Consider the following 9,643-nt stretch of genomic DNA (forward strand, 5'->3'; position numbering starts at 1 on the left):
TAAACAGAGAATATAACACACAGGCGTATAGTCTTTTTTCTCTCCAAAGAATGACCTATATTACTGCTGAGGAGTTGTGACGTCGCTTTTTTCAATTTATATTTCTGTCTGTCTTATACTGCCCCCAGGTGGCCAAGGCGTGCACACCAGGATGATATCATAATGGAACTAGAACTTCTTCCTGCTTTTAAGTCTAAGAATCATAGGCAATGTAGTGTGGCCAGACTGAACACGAGCTGAACATTTCTTCATTTGTTATTATTTAAGCGGTCAATTCCTATCAGAGCGCACAGCCAAAAGTGAAGGCCCGCCCACAACAGCTCTATCACTCAACAGAGGACATCGAGAGAGGGAGAAAAACCTCACACTTGATATACAGCGCTACAGCAACTTTCATGAACTGAAAGTCGCCAGTTTTGGCACTTCTTTGGAGAAAATCAACCCTTATTTGTGTCTGAAAAATCGCTAAATCAAGCAACAAAGTAATATGGAAACGTTGGGCGGCAGAACTGTCCTAAGAGGAATATGAAATTTGATTGGTTGCTGGCGTTCACGTGGTGCAGTGATAAATCAGCAAAGCACTCCGGCTCTATCTTGCCCATTGAAGGCAGCTGAAAACAAACATAGGTCGACATGTCTGTTTAACCCATTTGCGTTCATCCACAAGGCAGAGAGAAGCAGAGGGAGGAAAACATATTTTCCAGGACAATGCAAGCTTTCCAGGACATTTGACTTCCCGCTCATTTTCCAGGTGTTTTCGATGACTGGAAAATTGGTCAATCTTTTTTTTTTTTCCAGGACACGTGGGAACTCATTATTTTAAAAATGATCAATGTTTGAGATGCATATTAGCATCTTTGAACACAAAAATTACATTATAAATGTAACTAGAGTAATAAAAAGAAAAGTGTGCAAGTGTGAAATACATATATTGTATGCAATACAATCCCAGCGATGGTGTAGATCTACAATAACAAATCAACGTTCATCTCAGATGAGGGCTGCCTTACACGGGATTGATGACCTATCAGGCACATATTCAACACAGACACATTTGCATATTTACATTCATATATTCACCGTTTTGGATTGAGTTTGATTTTAAAGTTTGGACACCACTTACCTTTCAATCGCATGAACTGCACTGTCTGGGTGTCATGATAATTAAGTGAAAGCAATGAAACACCCATAATATCAGGATCCAATATAACTGCCAAGTGGGATAATAACATGTATTGTGACTCATATGCTTGCACTTGACAGTCATAAAAATATTTTTTTCCTGTGACAAAATAAAAGTGCCAGTCATGGATTTCAGTGTGACTCTTTTCTTGTTGGGATTATAAAGGGATTAGTGTATAAATCACTTGCATATGACAGCATGTCTCTGCAGGGTTTTATTTTTTGGTGTGTGTGTGGGGGGGGGGGGGGGGGCATCCAAAACCTTTTGAGTACAGTAGCAGATCATTTAAATTGTAAAAGGCAGTAAATGAAATGTAAGAAGTTAGAAGACAGTGTGTCCCTTTTTTAAGGACTTAGTCTTAGCACATACACGTATGTAACATGGATGCCAAGATAACAGTTTTACAAAGCCTTTATTTCTGTTTCAATTACACTTTTTACATTGCACTTTATTTTCACTCTTACTGTGATTAGATGGAAACGCCACAAACGGCTTTATATCTATTCTGTATGAAACATTGATGATGCAGTTTTAGAAGCAGCCTTCCCAAGTCAATGGCACAAAGCCAGTGTTGATTCATCTACTGTTGACATCACTTTACACAAACATTAACTCAAGGCTACGGAAGATTAAAGTCTACTTCCGAGTTGAAGCTGTAACCTTTCAACACAATATAAGTGATAGGCTGGCTAGCACCATCTTAACTTTCATTTTACAGAATGTGTTTTGACTTGTTCATGTCGGAATTTCTGTATGCGTGCTTCTCCCCCTCCTGCCTGTGGCTATATAGGAGTGCTAATTTGAATTGGATGGGTTATCCTGATGTTATCCCCCCACCCCCCAATTCCAACCCTTAATGCTGAGTGTCAAGCAAGGAGGGAAATGGGTCCCATTTTTATAGTCTTTGGTATGAGCCAGCCGGGGATGGAACCCACAACCTCCCAATCTCGGGGCGGACACTCTACCACTAGTTACTGAGCTGGTGTGTCTAAGTTCATCAATTAGAGCATGTTGACATTGACATGCTATTCAAATCTGTCATCAGATGCCTTTTAAGTCATGCATGGCCTGAGTCATGCATGTTTTCGAGGTTTCTCTGCTCCAACACACCTGATTCAATGATCAGGATCAATATCAGGCTCCTGCAGAGCTTGTTGATTAGCTTAAATATGAATCAGCTGTGTTGAACGTGGGAAACCTCTAAAACATGCAGGATTCAGGCCTGCGAGGACCGGATTTTTACAGCGCTGTTTTAAAATGTCTTGATATAATGGTAACACTTCTAGAGTTATTACAGTTACTATGGAACAGTGATAGGTTCGGCTATTGTAGTAGTGGAAATGATATTAACCAAATAAATGACCACAGACCAAGAAATGAGTATGAACTACCGGCTTATTTTAGTTAAATTTAACAACAATACAAAGACAGACAACATTTTTTTACATACAAGCAAGAGAAAAAAAATATTTACTTCTTTTATCAAGTGACTTTTTGTTTCTAAATCCATTTCCTTTTAAACCTATTATTTAGTTTTGAAGAATTTAGTTCTCAGTTGTTTCAGTTTCGATTTTCAATTCACAATCACTTTTGCTTGAAGGAAGTTCAGTGAAAGTGAAATTTCCAATTCGAGTTTTGTTAAGTGCACCTTTAAGTTTAAACCAATTCCCAGTTTTGTTGTTCAAAGCAAATCAATAATACAATTACACTATTACAGCATTATGTGGTTGGCAAAAGTAAAAGAGACACAATGTACAACTCAAAACGATTCAGCAAAAGACTGAATGAGTTCCATATAAATTGTCTCTAGTTCCAAATGTTTGTACTCTTCTTTTTGTCCAGAATATAAAATCCTGAGTCTTTGAGTCTACAGCTATGGTAGTAGCTCCTCGAGGAAGTTTTATGTTTAATGGCCATTTTCAAAGCAGTCATTTTGACATAGAGCAACAATAACAAAGTGGAATAACAAAGCCAGCAGCATCGTGCTGATTGACACAAAACTAGGAAGCCACAATTCTGTTTAAAAAGTAGATGCATGGTAAATAACACCAGCTTAACTGTTAAATGATGTTCAAAATTGCATTATAACCCGGGGATCGAACCCGCACCGTGACTAAGAAATCAGGGGACTATCAGTCGCAGTAACAACACAGTTGCGCTCCGCCTGCCATTTGTTGTCAGTCAAATGCAACGCATGCTAATTGGTAAAAATGAAAACGTGACATTTTCGTGAATTTCTAACCTCCTTAGACACGGGATGTAAAAAAGTGAACATGACCGTACAAAAAAAGGACACTCGGTCACTCTACTGTTACACGTCTGGTGTCTCAATTTGGCAGAAAGGTAGCGTGAAAGTGACATTCTTGTCATATATGGTTATAGCACTGCTCAAATTAATAGTGGCCTATGTCCAAAATGGTTGACAAAGCAGTCTATTATACTCCTAACAGTTAGTACATGTACCGGGAAACATACAATATATGTTCCCAAGATGTAGAAGTAGAAACATGTTGAGTACAAAAGCGGTACCACCCCACTGACAAGACACTTTACCCATACAATCATCATTACTATTTTCCCAGATGGAAATATTCCACAAAATCCCTCATGGGTCAATCAGCCTGCAGTCCAAACAATCCGGTCCAGAATGTTCCACTAGCAATAGCCTGAATATGCCATGCAATCCTCCGCATCCATGAAATCACCTGCAGTTTGACACGTGTTAAATTGCAGCACATGTCATCATGGGTGCCACATAGGAAAGATCAATATGTACTACCTTGAAGGACAAACATCACCACAGGAAACTCTACTACATTCGCCTTCTGTATGCATCAGATGTGTTTGTTGCTTTAATCCCAATTTGACAACCTGGTTTTGCATGGGTGGGATTGAATGCCTGGTGAGCAATTGGGTGTGTAGAACTCTGCCCAGGCTGTCCAAAAAATACGTGTAGTGGAAGATCAATGCTCTCTGGAGTTATTGGACTGTATCAGTGGGTGACACCTGACACACATTTGCTACTAAGGTTTTTTTTTTTTTAAATCAGAGAAAAATACAAGGGCTAAATAAAAGAGCTGAGATGTAGCGATCTGTTGATGAATGCCTTACTCACTTTGCCTAAATCATCTCGTCTGCAAATGCACATCTATCGATTTTGTATCATGTTGTTGTAATACAATTATCAGAAGCAGAGGGAGCCCTGTAGCAATGGCAGAAGAGGTTGACGTGGACATGAGCAGAGAAGTGCATGTGACTTTTGATGACGATTCATAGTATTTTTGTGTTGTTTAATTTTTGTACACGTACACTTGTGCTCATTAGTTTACATATCTGCAATAATTTATAATTGTACATGTAAATAGTAGTGTCGTTCCAATACCGTTTTTTTTTTTAGCCCCTGATACCGATTCCGGTACCCGGTTTTGCAGTATCGGCCGATGTCGATACTGTACCGATACCTAGCTGTTTCTTTTTTCCAACATGAGAAAGCTGCCCTGCCATTGGTTCAGAGCATTCAAGGGCCAATAGGATATCTTGGCTTGGCATGCAGTGAACACGTCACACGCATCAGTGAATGTCATGCACAAGCAAGACACAAGATGCTGCATCTAAAGTCCTATATTAGCGTCTAAAATAATGGTATCGGGATGTTATTTGTTCGGAACAACACTAGTAAATAGACTATCCAATAAATCAGCATTAATTTGGATACAGACGTATGGTACGTATATAGTGAGTACAGCCATGTGTTTTTTTTTTGTTTCACAAACCAGCCACAACATTGTCAATTAAGACTATCTCCACTCACAAAATGACTGAAAACCACTATTTTTCTTACGCAGCCGACTTCTTTCCTGGTCAATGGAGGCGACTCTTCTCGTTCTCTTTCAATTCAGTGCAAGAGAGGTGCACTTGCAAAGTATTTTTTTAAAAGGAATCGCAAGAAGATCTCCACTTGCGGATGAAGTAAATATGGCTAATGCGAAGTGGGTACTTGGAGACCAACTTCCACTCCCATCGTTCGTGTCTGTGTGTGACTCCACGCCTCTCCCCTAATAACTGTGTCATGGCCAGAAGGCGATTTGAAAAACTACTCTACATTATATTAAAGAAGATAATAGTTATAAAATTAATGCATCAATGAATTGACTTCTACAATGATTCAGAGGGTTGAAGCATGCTGTTGTTATATTTATGAATGAAATACGATGACATCCACCACACGTGCCCGAAGCGCAGAATCTGTCTGCCTTCACCTTGATCAAATTCACAAAAATCACCACCTGCACCACAACTTAGACTTCCTTTCAGCTAGTCTAGAGTTGAGTCACAACAAATTCCCTTTAACATTTCAGATTTGTTTTCTCATGTACAGTATGCTTGGTGGTCAGTTCCCCTCAAGTCTGTCAGAGTCGCAGTCAGCAAGTCAATACGCCAAAAGAGCTGGTAAATCCCAAAACATAACTTTTGGTAATGGCTTGGAAAGTAATAACTCAGCAAGTCAGACAGCCAAACAAATCACAGCAGAGCCGATATTAATGAGCTGCACTATCCAACTACCCTAAGAGGAATACCTTGTAAAGCTGGACAGGAGACTGGTCAAGAGTGTGAACTGAGCAAGGAAAATAGAAAGTGATCAAAAACAGGAGCACACAAATGTGAAAAACAAAATGGAGGACTATTAAAAGTGGTTCGGAATATATATAAAACATACACACACTTTTTGTCACATTTGTTTAAGTAGTCGATATGAACTGACAGTAGTACATAACAAATATGATCTCCACGTGCACGTCTCCGTGAACCAGCGCAAAATCTCACATGCACGATTGTCGCCTGTTTGCCACGTAGGAGGAAGGTAGGCGATTGTTTGAAATGAATTGAGAGCGAGTGATATCGCCTCCCGTGTGTTAACTCCACCCACATTTAGTCCAACCCCGATATCTAGGCTGCAGTGAAAGCTACACAAAAAATACAAAATTGATAACCCTTAAAAAAAATCCAACAAATACCGGGACTGCAAATCCAGCGGTGGAGGCGTTTTTACCGTAGACAAGCTTTCACACTCATAATTACATTACACCTAAGATGTTTTTGTCTTTCTCCGGGACGTTTCTGACACTCCAAAATAAACGGAAACATTAACAGCGAGGAGTCAAAGGCACAAAATTGAACTTGGAGGCACAATTTATAACACTTAACAACATACAGCATTTTTCTTATTACTTCCTGTCCAATCTAAATAGCTGATTTTGTTATTGTCATTCTGCATATCAGTATTTTTTTGCATCAGTCCTGTGCACTACATACATACATGTTGAACAATGATGATGATGCTTTTATAAGGCACCAAAAAGACTGGGTAGATTCACAGACTTTCAAGTGAGCACTCCAGAGACATAGACTTGTGACCGGGGGGGCGGGGTGGGGGGTTTGGGGGGGGGGGGGGTCCCCATACATAAACCGTTTAAGATGGAATAACATGACTGTACACTGAACTTCCAGCAGTCATGATCACAATAAACATATGATATTGCTATACAGTACATTATCAAAACAAAAATATTTGGAGACGGATGACGGGATAGGATGCCATGTTTAGGCACACACTTCTTCAGAATCCACACTTGTGCTGAAATAACAGCCGTGGAGAACACTTGTCAAAACAGGATGCAGAATCTCATCACCTGAAATGACTCACCTGTATATTAGTCAGTACACTGGAAGACAATTCGCAAGTCAATTGCTGTGCAATAGAATTACATCAAACTACGAAAATGCGCTAGTTTTTAACGCTTGAGCTCGGTTATCCAGCGCAACCAGGACTGGACTGGCACAAATAATTGGCCCTGGCATTTGGCCCCCATAGCTCTACTACTGATGTTTATTGGTTCGGTTTGATCTCTAAATTGTTGGCCCGTCTCTCCAGGTAAAATGGAGGAAAATTATCATTGAGGGACCGCCCCACCGGGCATCTGCCCTGTATGCCAGATGGCCAGTCCAGCAACCGGTGCGCAACTGGGACATGTCGTTAACTAGCTCGCTATGCCTATAACCCGAAGATGTGTCATCTCTTCGGCTAGTCCACTAGTGTGACCACTATGAGTGCCTCGTTGTTGGTCATGAGTGTGCGTAAATCAGGCGAAGGTGGATTTTTATTCCTTTTCATTAAGTCTTCCTTGTGTCCAGCACGTGGTGTCCAGAGGACCATTACATAAGAATAAATGTAGGCCGACCCCTGCACTCTGATATCTACATTCAGAACCTAAACTGGCAAACTACCAAGCAGGGAATCCTCCTCTTGATTCCAGGGATTATCTTTTTTTCCCAGCACATCTGAAACGTTCTCGCACTCACTTGTTATTCACACCTGTGACACCACACCCATCATGAATTTCTAAGTTTACATTTATTTGTATTAGGCAAAACGAATTCCAGGTCTTGTACAAGGCTTGGAAACTGGCAGCGTCCATGGTCATCATTATGATGAGTTGATGACTGACATGCGTGTGTGTGCGTGTATACAAGACAGGTGTGGACAGATGGCGCTGAGTGATGTATAGTTGTCTTCTGTTTAATAGACGTGCGGATTAAACGAATTCTAAATGAAATCATGCGGGAAATCTGGCATACATCTAAGGAAGCATGTCATTTCTCAAGAATGTGCTTCATCCAATTAGTGAGTGAACAAGAGCGTGCATTATATTAAAGTGCGGTTATGCAGTTGTGCTGCATTGCAGTTTTAATATCAACTGTAAACTTTGTACCTCAATTGAACTTGTTTTCTCAATAAATCCGAAACTAAAAACAACAAATACTGTGCTACTACAACAGCATTGTAATAATTATACTCAAAATGAATAGGAAAAAAATCATTCAGCCAACCACTGGTGTGTGTGTGTGTGGGGGGGGGGGGTGAATGGGTGAATGTGAGGCTTAAATTGTAAAGCGCGTTGGGCACCATATGGTGTAATAACTTTAAGCGCTATATTAAAAGGAGTCCATTTACCATTCTGGAACTTTTTACAGTATGAATTTTTTGCTCAGCCAAATTATGGAATGAGGTTTAAAACCTTACAATATAAAACTGAAATAATTTCATAAACACAACTGTAATGATGCTTTAAAAACTAGGGGTGTATTCACACCAGAAAAGTCCTTTAGTCCGCTTGTTTAGTCCGGACCAAAAGCGGACTTTATTTTTGTTGTCGGGTGCGGTTCATATTGCACTGTGCTCTTTGCAAGTGGACTATATTGCGAGTCAGCGTGATCGATCTGTGCTCCCATTGGACAACAATGACGAGGACTGAACACATAAGGAAACCTGGAAATGGAGGAAAACATGAAATTCCAACGCGCTGCATTACTGCTCTGCATATTTGTGGCGTTATGAAATGCAAGATATTTATAAGCGTCAAGCGCAGCTCATTCAATGGAGGTTTCGTGACACTGTTTCTAATACTGTATCGGAACAGCGTTGTCGATTGCGTAACCCAAAGCGTCTCGTCGAAGGGGAGGAAAAAAATACGAACATCTTTCCTAGCTATAAATGCACGAAGCGCCTCTCGCTGTTCAACATTCAGCAAGAAAACGATGAGTAATTCTGCAAGAACGGAATTATTTGCAGCGTCCCTTCGTGTCCATGTTAGGTTTGTTTGTTTGCCCTGCTGACGACGCTGGCTTCCTGATTTCGTCACAATTGCATATCACGCCCCAAACACAATGTTGCTCTGTGATTGCTCGGTCAAAATCAATTCGGCAATATATCGTGATATTACAGCGCGCAATTCTCGAATCTATTCGATATGTGGCCGAAACCATGTTTAAACATCATTTTTGTAATGGAAATATTCAACAAAACGTCTTACTTAGGATTCACACATTGAGCATGGAAAGATGTTATATTAGTTTACTTTAAGCCTTAATATTTTATTTCAATGCTGTTCAAACATGAAACAGATTGAAACAGATTGTTTGTTAAATACAGTGCCTGAAGTTTCAGATAAATAAATACATTTTCTTACAAATCTTACAGTGTACATGTACAAGTTTACTGATGAGTATTTTCAAAACTTGAGTAAAACAAAAATCGCAATAATCAACTTATAGTATCGGGATTCATCGGTATCAAATCGAATCGTGACCTATGAATCGTGATATGGATCGGATCGCCAGGTACTTGGCAACTCACACCCCTAGTGGAAAACAACGGGCTCGGTACAAGACGTATTCTCCGGAGTTTGTGAACTCAAAACTACCGCGAGAATTTATCTTGCAGAGCAAGGTTACAAAAGGTCCGGGTCAGCGTGGGAAACGAACTGTGGTCCGTTTAAAGCGGACTAAACAGTGCAGGTCTGAATACACCCTTGGTTTCCCCCCACTTCAAAATAGAAATAGTTGGGTACAAAAGGCCCATTTAGATACATTTGTTTTGATCTTGACTCAGGCAACAAATGT

The sequence above is a fragment of the Leptonotus elevatus genome, chromosome 9 (assembly GCF_054856555.1).
Source record: "Leptonotus elevatus isolate MCC_2025b chromosome 9, RoL_Lele_1.0, whole genome shotgun sequence".
In the NCBI taxonomy this organism is placed as follows: Eukaryota; Metazoa; Chordata; class Actinopteri; order Syngnathiformes; family Syngnathidae; genus Leptonotus; species Leptonotus elevatus.